Source organism: Bombus flavifrons, chromosome 13, assembly GCF_040668555.2.
Source record: "Bombus flavifrons isolate JBK064 chromosome 13, iyBomFlav1_principal, whole genome shotgun sequence".
NCBI classification, from domain to species: domain Eukaryota; kingdom Metazoa; phylum Arthropoda; class Insecta; order Hymenoptera; family Apidae; genus Bombus; species Bombus flavifrons.
This window is the reverse complement of record NC_138454.1, coordinates 9,635,940-9,650,460: the sequence shown is the minus strand read 5'-3', so window position 1 is coordinate 9,650,460 and position 14,521 is coordinate 9,635,940. Positions and strand designations below refer to the sequence as shown.

The following is a 14,521-nucleotide window of genomic DNA, read 5'->3' as shown; positions in this document are numbered from 1 at the left end:
TGGCATCTTTTTAGAAATTTCCATCGCGGCAGTTCCGCTTGGCGAACTTCGGTTAATTTCGTACGCTGCTCGCGGTCCTGGCTCATATTCGGAAACATTCGCGCAAAATTTTCACCGTGGCGTCCTCGATGCGATGCTAAACGCGCACGAAGAAGCACGAATGGCTTTTGATACGCCATCTGAACTCGCAAAATGTTCGTTCGTGCGTGTTTCTGCGCGACGAAATGTCTTCGCCGCTTTAAGTGTTTGCAAATGTTCGCGAACACCCAGGCCGCACCGTGAATACTGAGAGTTTCCAGTTCGATTAAAAATTCGCCACGTTCTCATCTTCGTTCTTACTTTGGCAGCTTAACAAAATTACTAATTATACTCAATTTTATTAATTTCTCTAATGACAAACTCGATGATTTTTCGTTGATAAATATCTGTTGGTTATATCATAAATTTTGCATTAACAGATAAGAGAAATGACATTATATATGGTGTATTTAAATGTTAGAATTTAATCCTGAATTAAGAAGGGCTATGTAAAATGCTTGTAAAATATTTTGCCAGATACACAGTAACTGAATTTCTTCTTTATATTTTATACGTGATATTCTTTTTTATTGTCTTGGAAATTTACTTTTTCTCGGTAATCCATTTAATATGGTTAAACGTATATTTCATTCTAAAAAGTACAAATAAGCACGCAACACGAAACTCATTTCACCGTTAAACCTACATGAACAGTATTTTTCCAACACAGAATTAAAACAAAGTAAGTTGCCTCTAACAAAACTCTAGAAAAAAGTTAAAAAATATAGCCATACGATTCGTCTACTCTTCAAATCTTATCAGTCACACTTTTATTACCATATTAAGAATCGCCATAATACAGTGTCATTTTTCCTTCATTTAGCAACGACCTGCTTTTTTCTCTTTTCTTTTTCTTTTTGTAATTGCAAACTTTCTTATTCGTCTAACACAATATCTTCACAAAGAGAAAACACTGTTCGAGCGACTCTCTCCATGTTCGTTTCGTAGCAAGAATTCTTCATTAACACAGCGAATTTCTACGATATTATATTTCGGTCTGAAGGGGAAAAACGATACGACATTCTACGCGAATTTCTAGCTTAAGTAGCCAGCTAGTACAACCGGTAAGGACGTCGTGAAAAGTTCCAAGTAGTTGGTGCTACAGCTAGCAATTAAGAGGATCATTAAAGCGAAGATATCGCGCACGCTTCGAAACGATCGTCAACCAGCGATGTGATAACCGTAAAAGAATACGAGTGGGAGCATTAGAGGGAGAAGAAAGCTCGCCATTTTGCACGCACGATCGAGCAATGACGAGATCGAGAGGAAAACGTAGAAGAGTGCTAGATCGATGTTATTATTGTTCACGTGGACGTGAACTCTCGAACGACTGGCTCGTTTCTCTCGTACGCCTCTATTTCTGCGTGAAATTATTATCTCGGTACCGAGCATGCTGAGCTTCTTCCACGATTCAACGACTAAACGTTCGAGTTCAATGTTTTCCTCAATGTACAATATCGAAGATTTTTCACTTATCCGGTCGATCTTACAGTGTTTGATATCGCTAACTACGCTTCTGTAAGTACTCGAACACCTGGCCACAATATTCCTAATCTATTAGTTAAAAGTATAAACATATATGATTGCCTGAGATAAAATTAAGTATTAAGATATAGTATTAGATTACAATATTCAAATATACTTCGTTGGAAATATACTTTACGATAGCAAGCTATAATTTATGTTTCGAAAAGTGTTACCTACAAATATAATATTTGTATGTACAAGTAACATTTTGTATAATTTAGAAATATACAAGTGTACATGTACAAGGATTGGACAAAATAATGAAAACGCTTCTCACATGCCATATATGTTACACATGTGGCGGCACTCGACCACGGAAATTTCCAACGGCTTCGTTGCACAAAGCGCTATACCTTCAAAGCGTAAGGCCGACAGGCCTAATGTATCATCGATATCCCTACGGTTCTTTCGCCGAATATTCGGTAGAATGCATACGTGGCAACTGTCGCGGACTTCTAATAAACGCGCGCGTAGTGGGGATATCGAGGTGCAACAAAGGAAAGAATCTGTTCGGTTTTGAACCAAAAAGACTCATTCTGCCCCGAGCTGCGAAGTGCGAAAGGTTAAGAGAAGCAAACACAATTAGAGAAACGAGTCGTCTACTCTTGAGAGTTCAGTTTTAATCGTTACTTGTTATTAATCGTTGTTGATCGTTAATCCTTGTTAATCGTTAATCGTGGTTAAACGTTATTTGTTGTTAATTATTAAGAGTCTAATAAACGTTATTGTTGAAAATCAAGGGTATTTTCTTGTGGGCACCTTCACGGACGATCACCTCATATATATAATATATAAAACGTGTTTCCATTATTTCATATATGTTATATACGTATATAACATAGTAGGTGTTTCCATTATTTCGTTCAACTCCTCTATATCAAACAGTTATTTCTTTTTACACGATCAACATTAAATTTATCGAAACCACTATCTGCGCCAGTATATACGCGTTATAGCTCCAAAGACACTGAACGAGCGTAATTATCGTCCGTCCATCCGTACGCGTCTCCCGTTCGCTGCACGCGAGCTAATGGTTCAATAATTGTTTTACGACACTATTACATTTCTCGACGGCGTATTAACGGAGAGAAATAAGCAATGGAACCTGGGTGCGAGTACTCGATGGTTGGAAAGTTTTAAGACGTACACCGGTGAGGGATGTAGCAGCGTTGTAGGAGAAGATACGATTAAAAGATTCATAAAGACAGTCTCTCTAGGGTTGCACAGGTAGGTTGAATGGAGTAAGAAATAACAGCTGACTGAATTTTACAGAGTGAGGAAATGCTTGAAATTTGATTTGAGAGCATTATGGCTGTTGACGAATGTCTACGTTATAATCCGTGAACGAGTGTGAGTGTGATGCATTATATGAACATTTAAAAACAGGAAATGGATGATAAAGTGTAGGTAAAATCCTGACTTGTCGTTAATGTAATATTTCATTCTCACACATTTACGAAGTTTATTTGTACAAAAACATATTGGAATAATACGCGTTGCAAAATCATTGAAGGCACCGGATTTTGTAATAACGTAAAGAAATGAAATTAGAAAGAAGTATATGAAGACTGATATTGATTTAAAATAATCTTCTCTGCTTCGAATGGTAAAAATGATTATTATACTAAATGTAATACAACCACTTTTAACATAACTCCATCGTTCTTTTTAATCAGAACAGAATAAAATCCCTTTATATCAAATATAAAATCGCTCTTTCGTTCGAAGAAAGAAAATTAATATTTTACTCCATTTCACGTATCACTTTTTCGTTCACGTTCTAAAAACGCGGAGGAAAAAATTCTCATTTCGTTCACCATCGCATCTCCTTGTTTGGCGCAACGATATTTCGCGGGAAGAACAATCGAGACGATGACGAACGCACCAGAATTAGCCGCTTCTCACTGACATATCCTGCGGTAATTTGCAATGCAGTTGTCTAATGTCGCGCACACTGGCCGTTACGCATTGTTTCGCATCTGCGATTTTGTGACAGGGAACATTCGTTGGCAGACCGCGAAGACCTCGAGACGGTGTTGGTGGTAGCGCACGCTAAGTTGATTAGGCTAGCAAGCTGGCGCTTTGCACGATTTTACGTTTTGCACGTACTGGCGCTCGTGAACGCACCGTTTCGTGTTCTCGCTGACACGCCACGTTTTCACGAATGATTTACGATAAAACCACCGGCACCATGACCGGCCAAAATCCCAAAAAATCGAACGACCTACCACTTCCTCTTTCCAGTTTCTCCTAACTACGGAAATAGAAGTTTGCGGAAATCATATATATGCACACGAAGATCGTAGAAACAAATATAGTAAGTACATCTTTGTTAATTTCTTTATTTCAATCTCGCTTTACGACTCAAAAAGAATGTTTTAATAAAAAGAAAAAGATAAAAATGAGAAAAAACTGTTAACCAATGCTATAATCGGTAAGATAAATTTTTTAACATTTTCACTATCGCAGAGCTTTTCTGTATTTTAATATGATGACAAGCAATATTTTTTAGACTTTCCGGACGATGGAAGAATACATGTTTGACGCCAAGGTCAAATAACTGGATAATTTTGATAACATAACTGAGTTATAAAACCATTATTCTGTAAAAAATAGAAAATACAGTTTAAGTGATTATCCTAATCGGTAAATATTTTAAGTAACCATGGTAATTATCATTTGGTTAATCTCCTTAGTATTTTAATTCTTATGAACTGGTAATTACTATATAATCTGATAATTATGAATGTGTAATAATAATTAATATTTAGTATTCAATTAGCATTGGTATTAGATATTATATTTACTAGCTCGATTTTGCCGAGATACGAAGTCATCACGAAGAAGTACATATGAATCATTCTTCGAACTTGATATTTAAGAAACATCCAAGTACGTCTAAATATATTAACATTCTATTAGATATTTATTTAAATATACGTCTATAAGGAACCTGCGCCCAAGGTGCTAAAGATAGAGGAAACTTAACAAATTGTTCTGCTGAGAAACATGAACATGTTCGACTACTTCTTGTACTTTAATTAATCTTATTTTACTTAGCTATTCCACCTAATTCTACTTCACGAAAAACATACAAAATTACTGAACCTTAGATCCAAGATACCACATGACACTTTACAAATACATATTCTTAGCTATGTTTGAAAGGAGCCTTGAAAACAGAAAAAATCGTTGATATAAATTTCAAATAGTTCTTCTACACAGAGGTCGTGTTTTGTTCACAAAGTTAAGATGATTAGGATGCGAAGTTGATAGTAGGAGAAACTAGGGCGACCATTTAGACGCGTTAATTAAAGAACCTGAGTTTTCCGCAGCAATACCGATATCAATCAGCCTGATTATCGCGTATGCATCAAATGGTACAGAAATATCCATCCAGAAGGCGAGAAATGAGAACAGCTGTCGATGCTTGGCCCGGATGCGTTCACTATGACGTTGAACGCACGTGACAGCCGTATGTCACGCACATAGCCGTGTTCTTTTTCGATTTCAAATCCGCACACATACAAACTGGATCCACAGATTTTGCCCCGAGTCAAAAAAATAATGAAATGGTCGCGTCCAAATCTATTGGACCGCAGCCAAAGAAACGGATACCGTAGCGCGATATGACAGGGGAAAAAATTGAAGCCAGAACCCGAAAATCCCATGGACGATAACAAAGGTATGCAATAGGCGTTTTTTTCGACAGCACTATGTTCGATAACAAATAAATAAGCTTGATATCCGTGCAAATGTGATTAATACCGCGTGACGACGCTGTTAGGTGATTAAATTCAATCCCTAATCCTTTATCTATCGTGACACATTTGTATGTATAGTTTGTATTTGTCAATCTTCGATATAAATATTTGAAACTAGAAAAACTACAAGTACGATACGTGTTGGGATTAAAAGGATGATACGAATACAACCATAATCGTAATCTGTGCCACGATTGTCACGGATATTACAAGACAACAGCCTAACATTTCACCCAATAATCACATTACGATGTTTATTATATCAAAGCTCTGCAAGCAACAACAATATTTCTCCTCCTGTCTTGAATTATTCTACAAAAACTATTATTACCACTCTCACGACGCATAAAGGAATGCTTTATTTATACACCGAGTGCAAAGCAGTAATTATAACTGCTTGAAAAATGCAACAACGATGACCTAACATGGCTTGTCTGAAACTTTTTAATTTCCATTCCTTCTTTCTTCCGGTGTGCTATTTGCACTGAAACATCCCTACGAACCGGCTGATGTTTCGCGTTTCCTGTCTGCGGCTGACTTCAAAGGAATCGTTCGCGGCGCTTTTAAATCCGATATTAAACGGTTTAATAAATGAAGCAATTTTCGATAAAGAGCACGGGCAAACGGCTCTCTTACTTCAGCTTCACGTGCACACGATAACCGCCCGAAGCGCGAGAATTATTTTTTAGAATACCGGAAGAGGATCGCGAAAGGGTGGGCGGCTCGCCCTGTCGAACCCGTGGGGTTAATTCGCGATTCGCAACGATCGTTGAATACTTGAACACTGGACAGAGAATGGAAAGGAACGAAAGAGAACGAGAGTGGATCTCCCGTCCATTCGGTTCTTTTATTCCGTTTTCTCTGCTTTTTATTCAAGCAACATCGGATTTCTCGCCTGTGGCGAGACCGTAACAAGTTCTGTCAATTTCCACTCGTGGCTGAATATTGAAATGAGTCAAAGCGATGTGGAAATGTTTATCGCAGGCAGAGGGACCAAGGTCGAGAGGAAAAAAGAGGGGAGAAAAAGCAGGGAGGAAGCAAGCGAACGGAAAAGCCTCGCTAATCTAAAGCTCTAACCCATGCAGTCGGAAATGAATCGCGAGTAAGATTCTCGATATAATGGAAAGGAAAAATAACGCCGGGATAAGCTGTATCCGTTCGTTTGCATCCCTTTGCATCGTTCTGTATTTTTCTATCGGCAAATGCGTCCGGCTTTGAAATTATTTCCGCTCGTTTCTTGCGCAGCTCACGGACGCGATCAGAAAGAAAAGCGTACGGTTCTATCGTGAATGATGCACGATCGACGTGAAATGGTTCTAAAGCGTAGTTTTGGTTTCGTTGAAAAAGGACAAATGCCGCTAAAACGTGCAGATATTGGTTGATAGTTGGAAATGTACATGTACGAAAGTGGAATGGAGATTTTGCTCGGTTCTTCTAGATTGGTTTACTCTTGTGTTGGTTCGAGTAACTCTGGGGGATGGGCATAGTGTGTAATGTTGCAATTAGTAGATTAGGAGAGCGATGGATAGACAAATAGAATAGGACGATAATTGCTGTAAAACTAACTTTCAATCTTCTAATTGTATCTCATGTACTTTTTGACCATGTATATTATTATAACAAATAAGACAATAATATTCGTTGTTAATAATCCTAGGTATTCTATAATTATATTGAAAGGAATTATTGGTTATTTAAATCCATCAAATACACGTTTCTCTTCTTTTCCAAAAAAAGAGAAATGTTATGTGCATGTAAGTTTGTAATTAATTGGCAATTTAGTAAAAATTTACGCACGAAGTATAAATTGCAATGTTAAAGATAACATACCATAAAATATGAAACGAACGAGGAAAAGTACAATACATTTCCAACAAAAATATAGTTTTTATATGCGATGCTTCATTACCTTAAGACATATGTACGTACATATATGCTACCAATCCTTAAAATGTATTATATATAACGTATTCAGACGTATATGGAGATAAGAAAATAGAATGAGTTGTAAACTGTATCTCATGAATAGGAAACGATCGTTTTAACGAAGAGACGTTGATCCATTCCACGGAGAGATAGTCACAAGGCAAATAATTGCACGATTTATTGGAGAGGAATAAAAGGGAAGATACGTCGTTGTGAAACGAAAATAAATATCTACATTCGACGGGGCGATATTTTTATACGAAAAATTGATCGAGCTGCGAATAAAAAAATTAACAAATGCGGGAAAAAGTGATGATACTAAAAGATAAACGCATACTTTGCCAAACACGATGAATCATACTTTATTCATTCGGATTATTTGTTTTCTACGAAGAATTTGAAACTCATTCCGCAGTGCTGTTTTTCCAATTTTGAGAAATTCACAGTCACGAAATTTATCGTGTCGATTGCAATAATTTCAAGTTAAAGAATTCGAATCAAAATTGTGTATTACGCTAGATACTCTCGCAACTTTCTTGCCAGTGACAAATATAAACTGAACATATACGGGTATACATTGTAGTATATACCAATTTATCTTAAGTGACTCGTCGATCTACTATGAATGTATTTAAGCTAAGCATGAATTTAATTATTATTGTTGTCATACAGATTGTATTCATATCGTTCATCAGAAGAAAATCCGTGTACTATACGTATAATACACTATAACAATGACTGCTTCAAAGATTTAATCCGATCCTCCTGACCTTTTCAAAACACGTAACGTGCAGACAATATTGAATCAGTAACATCATCTTCGAAAGCAGCAGTACATTCTACACGATATCTATCAAATTGGTAAAGATTACAAACGAATTTAAATAATATTAATTTTACTTAAAAATTCAAGACAATTTAAATTTTTTAACATTATGCTAGCGGAGAGAAGGCACATAACAGCGCAGTAGATTCACCCGACATGGTCAGACTGTGCATATCACACTACCGTTTACATGTACATTCTTCCCCTCTCTTGTAAATCGACAAAATCCTCGATAGCAAATAGATAGCTGAATACAAATCAAAGGGAGCAGTTCGGTTAAACAATTCCACTTTCCAGTAATTTGACTAAAGCAACGAAAACCACCTGAATAAACAACCAATGTTCGTAAAAATAAATTTTTATACTTTCGAATATAAAATAGCTTCTAGCTTTCTTTCTCTTTTAAAAAACACACTTCAAATATCGAATCTTCCTACTGCAAATCCTTCAATTCTCAGACAATACTACTATTCCCAAAATCCCTTCCATTACAATTTCCTAGTAATCAAAGTTGAATCTCCATTTTCCCCTCATCAAGCAATCACAGATCACTTCAGCAAACATCCTATAGCAACGAAGCGTGCATCTGAAATTCTAATCCGTTCTGCACCTTCTCGATTCCGCAAAGCGATCCAAACTTTCGCGGGCCTCCTCGCGATAGCGGAAATTCCCCGTAAATATTCGGCGACGTTTCGATTCGTTTCGAAACGGTAGCCGCGCACGAACGTTCGAGTGGCCGCAGCTAATGCCCGTCAATCAGAAACGGCACGTAGTAGCCACGATAAATAAAAGTGTTCCCCCGCTGGTGTGTATATTTACCGGTGACTATTTTAAAGCGCCACGCGCGCAAATACACGCCACCGACGAGGAAGTCGCTGATGCACTCACTGAATGAAGAATGTAACTAATACCGGTGCCGTGATTGCGACACGGTCCAACGATATTCCGTAATAATTCTCTGGTCGGTGATCTCTACTCGGTTAAAGTTTTAACTTTGATTTACACGGACACGACAGATTCCATGTCCCTTCCGTGTATATAAATTATCTGTTTAGAAGCAACAACGTAAAATGATCATATTAGTGGTGACTGTCGACGGCGAATCATTTATAAATGATTATAAAGTTTCGAAATATAAGTAAGCTACAGATAGTGAAAAATGTTGATAGTACTTTTAGTTAAGTAACGCCTTTTTAATTTAATTACATTCTGGTATTTTTAAACTACTCGAATCGTTGGGAAAAATCATACGTACAAATTTATTCATCGTCGTTATGATCAAGGTTTTCTAGGGATTCTTGTAAAAGTAGAAATCTTTGATATCATAAAAATAAATTAACGTACAGCAAAGAGAAAGATAGGTACCGAGGCAGAAAGAACTCGACTCTTTTGTTTTCTCCGCAAGCAATACAACTAATGTCAATTTCCACTCTTCTCTTCGTTCGTAAACAACTATTTATACCCATTACTCTCCCCTACTCTGACAACTATCTCTATTATTCGCATCGATATTCATCGACATTTATCAATGAATCCACAGCCATTAGTACTATCGAGTCAACAAAGATCCGTTTCCATATATTCATAAAACGATCGTATCTCTTCGAATCGAACTCGTTGGACCAATTTCTCACTTCATAGATTAAAGAGGTAATCGTTGCCGAGCGTATTCTCGAAAACGAGTGCGCGAAGACGACAGGTCGTGGCGTCGGGACGCGCGGTCGTCGCCGAATCTCGGTGGCGAACCTTTAATTAAAATCTTTCGATCCGAGGGGACAAATCTCGCCGTCTGAAATGAGGCGAAACGACGCGAGAATGGTCGTAGAGAAACGCGCGCGAGTAATGTCTCATTACGTACAGATTGACCTAATTACGAAAGAAAACGTCTGGCGCACTCGAGTAGTCGCATCTCGTCTGCAGTTGGTGCGTTGCCTGCCTTTCTGTGTAAAATTGGAAATAGTTCTCTATTTATAGCGCTTTTCCGATAGGGTCACCGAAGCCGGACAAATATGGAACAATGTAGGGAGCAACAGGGAGCGTAAAACACTCCGTTGCACGTTCCCTCTTTGTTTCCATCTTCCCTCCTCCTTGCTCCCCCCTCGCCATACCCGCGGCGTGTTATTATTTTTACGTGCCGCCGTACCGGCAACCTTGACTCCGGTATCGATCTGAAAAAGCACAAGTCACCGAACGCCTCGCGAAACTACGAAATTTCCAACGTGCACAGTTAACGCCGGAAACAGCGTAAACAGTAAATCCGCCGGACGTCAGAGACGAACAGCCGCCACTACTCACGGAGTCTCTTTATTCGTCCGTGAATTCTACGCTTTCACGGAGCAGCTACTGGTCCTGCTGGAAAGCGAGTTTCGTTGTTACGCGCCGTCGAACCGCGGAACGAGCGTTCAATTAATCACTTCCCGCTTATTCGAACGCAGCCGGCTCGAATATCAACTTTGCAGAAAGAAAAAGCGATTTGACATTCCTATTCGGAGCAAGTAAAATGAATCGATTCCCTTGAGTCTTTTCGAATTATTAAAGTGGGTTAACACTTATTCTGAATGTTTCTAATTATTATAAAATACATAGTAAAATTGTGATATTTGAATTGAAGTAAAAAATTGGGGTCGTTTGATATATCGAAGAGAAATATAGATCGATAACGGCGGCCATCTTTACAGCGTACGGATGTACAACAAGACGTTAATAATTGCTTCGATACGCGACACTGAAAAGCGTCGAAGTTAACTATCCAAGATCATACAATCTAACCTACATCTGTCATCGCGAAAACGTATTACGCGATCCTTACTTTCTAAGTGTAACCGTGTCAAACTATATTACGATCGATCACTGTCTAACACGCGATCGACCATTACGTTAATCGACGTCGACAATGGGTTGGCTATTTCGATGAATCCCGCGACGCGATGCGATATTTTCACGCGAAATTGCGATGGAAAGTGCACCTCGCACACATAGACGTGCGAGCAATACTGCACATCGACACTAAACACGGGTTGCGAAAAAACGGTTGCACGAGAAGAGGTAGAGTCCACAAATCGTGTAATTAACGTGCACACGTTTCAGCGAAATCCGCGACGTGTCGCGTTTGCGCGCGTACAGAGCGTAAATCACGCGGACACGAACCATACCCGCGTTTATTTGGCGCGTAAAAACGCCTGGTCAGCCGTATCGCATTACCTTGTCAACGAAATCGTCCGGTGTCCCGCCAACCAGCCGGAACAACAAGTTTCTCACATTTTCAGCCCTCGGCGCGCTCTCGTTCTCCCGCTGGGGCACAGAGCACAATCTCCGAACGAGCGTGGTTGCACGCGGCTATGATCACGGCACTGACTAGAAAAAACCAATACAAACAGAGCAGCAGGCCTTATATATCTCCTCCGGTTGAACGGCGTGCAACCGGCTTCCGCACTTCTTCCTCTTCCTCTTCTATATTTTTTTTTCTCTCGTCTCACACTGTGATCGCGTGCGAACGCGCCCCGTTATGGCGCCGCTGTCGGCGATCAGCGACGCAACGTTCACCGCGACGCGGCACGCGCCAACCAATGCCCATATTTCTTCCTCTCGTTAAAACCACCACTCGATCGTCACACGGTAAACGGCAACAACAACACCGGCGGAGTTTGATCGGTACAGTCGCGCTCGTAATCGACCACACGCGAGACCGAGATCGTCCGCTCAAAGAGATCCGGTGTACCACACGATCACCACCACGACAACGACGACCACCGCACGTATCAAACACGACTGCTACAAAGATCCACAAACGCGTGACGATCGCGCGAAGACGAGGACTAGCACAACGGCGCGACGACGATGACTAGGACGACGCGACTACAACGACGACGGCGGCGGCCGGCTCGCGAGGACCTCTTCCGCCGCACGATTCATGACCACCGACGGAGAGCACGTCGCTCTCGTGGCGACGACTGCGCCACTGCGCGGTATCTCGTCGAAACGATCCGACGGGCACGCGAGAGGGGTAAGGACGGAAGGTCGGAGAAAGAGAGAAGAAGGGGGATGCCGGAAAGGGAGAGAGATAGGTAGATCGGTGCGCGTGCACGTAGTAATAGTAGGCTACGGGTAGAAAGAGAAATATATAGATCGCGTATCGCTGTATGTGTATGTTATATCTGTACGTATATATAATGTGCGCAGCCTAGGAAGAGCAAGAGAGAAATGGCTAGGATTCAACGGAAGAGCGCGAACGCGTACGACGAAGACTTAGCCGAAATTGACGGTCGTTTGCTGCGTTTGGATCATCGCATCGCGTCGTGACAAACGTGTCGTATATACCACCGACGGATGGATGGACACACACGTTGGGTTGGATTTTCGACGGCCGCGTTTTAGTTGTTTGTCGCGTTGTGCAGCGGCGCTCACGACGTTGGGACGCCCACCACCTGTAGTGCTCACCCTCTTTTCCTCGCGGCCAACCGTCCTTCCGCGCGCGCCATAGGCGCGCGCACTCGCGCTATGTCGTCCTTTCGGCCCGCTTCCCCTTTCATGCTGTACGTTCCGATCGAGTGGGGGAAACGAATTTTAAATTCACGTCTATGTTGTCGTTGTCATCGCGAGTCTTTGTCATCGTCCTATATTACGTGCCGTAATACGGTTCATCTGTACGTTGTCTTACTTTCTGACTACTATATACATATCTTGTAAGATATTGATTATTCATATCGATAACAAACTTGCAGGACGCTGGGTAGTAAACTACAACGGAAATCATGTTTATAAACATAACGACAAACAGGGAGCTACGCGACAAGGTACGCCGAGTCATTGTGTTCGAGCTAAGGGTAAGTACACATACTTAAAAACATACTTTTCAAAGTCGATCTCCTTAAAGATAAGGTGTTATTTCGAAGAATATTATTGTTCAGTTTGAATTTATTCTTGAACGAAGTATCTGCAATGTACGAATCTGCACGTATCATGCCATTGTGAGTTTATAATGTTTCTTATGTTGACCATTAATATTGTAGTATAACTAAGAGTGACAGAGTTACAAAATGGCGGAATAGTATTGAAAATTTTTCTATGAAGCTCGATATATGCAACTTCTACTGAAAGTATTTTTTTTTTAATTATTAAATAATTGCATTTATATCGTTATAGTCTACTCGTACACGCGTTTTCTATGTACGTCGTAACATAACCTTATCTCGATCATTACTACAATTAGACTTCTTAATTTTCTGTTATGTGTATTGTATCACAGTAATTAAATCTTTTACTTTTTATATGTGTAAGAAAGATGCTTACGCTATTATAATCGTGGCACAAATCTATTTCAATACATATGTACATACAGATTACACAGATACATAATAAATGCAGATTATAAAGTCAATTACTACTTTGCTCTCGTCTACACTATAATCAACATATATAGCACAAAGATGGATTCCAGAGAATTGATCGATTTTCGTTATAAATATCAGACCGAATTTTTCAACGCAACAAGTACAACACGGAAACCAGTTATTAATTTCGAGATACATCGGTAGCACGGTAGCTATGCAAATAAAGCTTGGACGAATTTGTTACCATACCAGGAATGTTATCGCACGTTGTCGGCGTAAGGTGTAAGATGTAAGGTGCAACATTTTAGCGTGGTTCCTTACTTGCGGTTCGCACCATTATCCCGGCTCGTTTACAAAAAAATGCAGCGTCTGGTAAGCTTCTCGTTTCTTAACGGAGAGATAGAGGAACGGATATACCGCAGCCTCGACCCTCCGTAAACACGGATTAAGGGAAATGTTCCGGTGTAACCTTACTAATGGCCGTGAAAAAACAAATCTATTTGACGTAGAGCTTCTGTTAATTGTCAACGTGGCCGCAGAATTTTCGTTATTCCCTGTGTAAATAATTTCAGCCGGGAATTATCTGCACGTTTTGTTTTCCCGCCAACGTTAGCTGCTGGACGTTGCTCCAGCCTGTTACTGCTCCGCATGTTATTGCTTCACCTGTCTTCGATGTTTCTTTGCGCCCGCGCACAATTTTCATCGCGAAAGAAACGGAAATCAAGCCAGCCTCTACATTTCCGTCTGCTCCACTGATATTCCTTGTTTTCACTGATCTCGACCTACTTATTCCCAACAGTCATTGCTTGGAAAACAAATCGTTCCAATTTAAAGTAAATTTAACGTTTATGCCTCCTTACGAAATGATGTACATAGCACGCTTGGTACTTTTTAGTGGACACGTTATTTGAACACTACTGTCCAGACTGAGCAATCGCAGATCAGGTCTCGTTTTCTTTTCTCCGAATAAAACGCGAGTTGTAAAAGTCAAGCTACGTGGTCGTGTTTTATGATCGTGGATTATAATTGGGTGAATCATAAAGCATGCGTGGTAAAACGAGATTGAAGGA

The 14,521-nt window shown here is 40.0% G+C and overlaps 2 protein-coding genes across 7 annotated transcripts in view; one reads left to right on the top strand and one right to left on the bottom strand.

Annotated features, from left to right (window-relative positions):
* LOC138186288 (uncharacterized) overlaps positions 1–14,521 on the top strand; it is a 356,044-nt gene that overhangs the window by 47,184 nt on the left and 294,339 nt on the right. The window lies entirely within an intron of this gene.
* LOC138186276 (zinc finger protein 541) overlaps positions 1–14,521 on the bottom strand; it is a 589,272-nt gene that overhangs the window by 352,334 nt on the left and 222,417 nt on the right. For 2 of the 6 annotated variants that reach the window (XM_069125956.1, XM_069125958.1), the window contains exon 1: positions 11,323–12,066. The exons of the other annotated variants lie outside the window; for them this stretch is intronic. The gene's annotated coding sequence lies outside the window, so the exon portion shown is untranslated. Of the gene's footprint in view, positions 1–11,322; positions 12,067–14,521 lie in introns of those variants that run through there. 6 annotated transcript variants of the gene reach the window in all.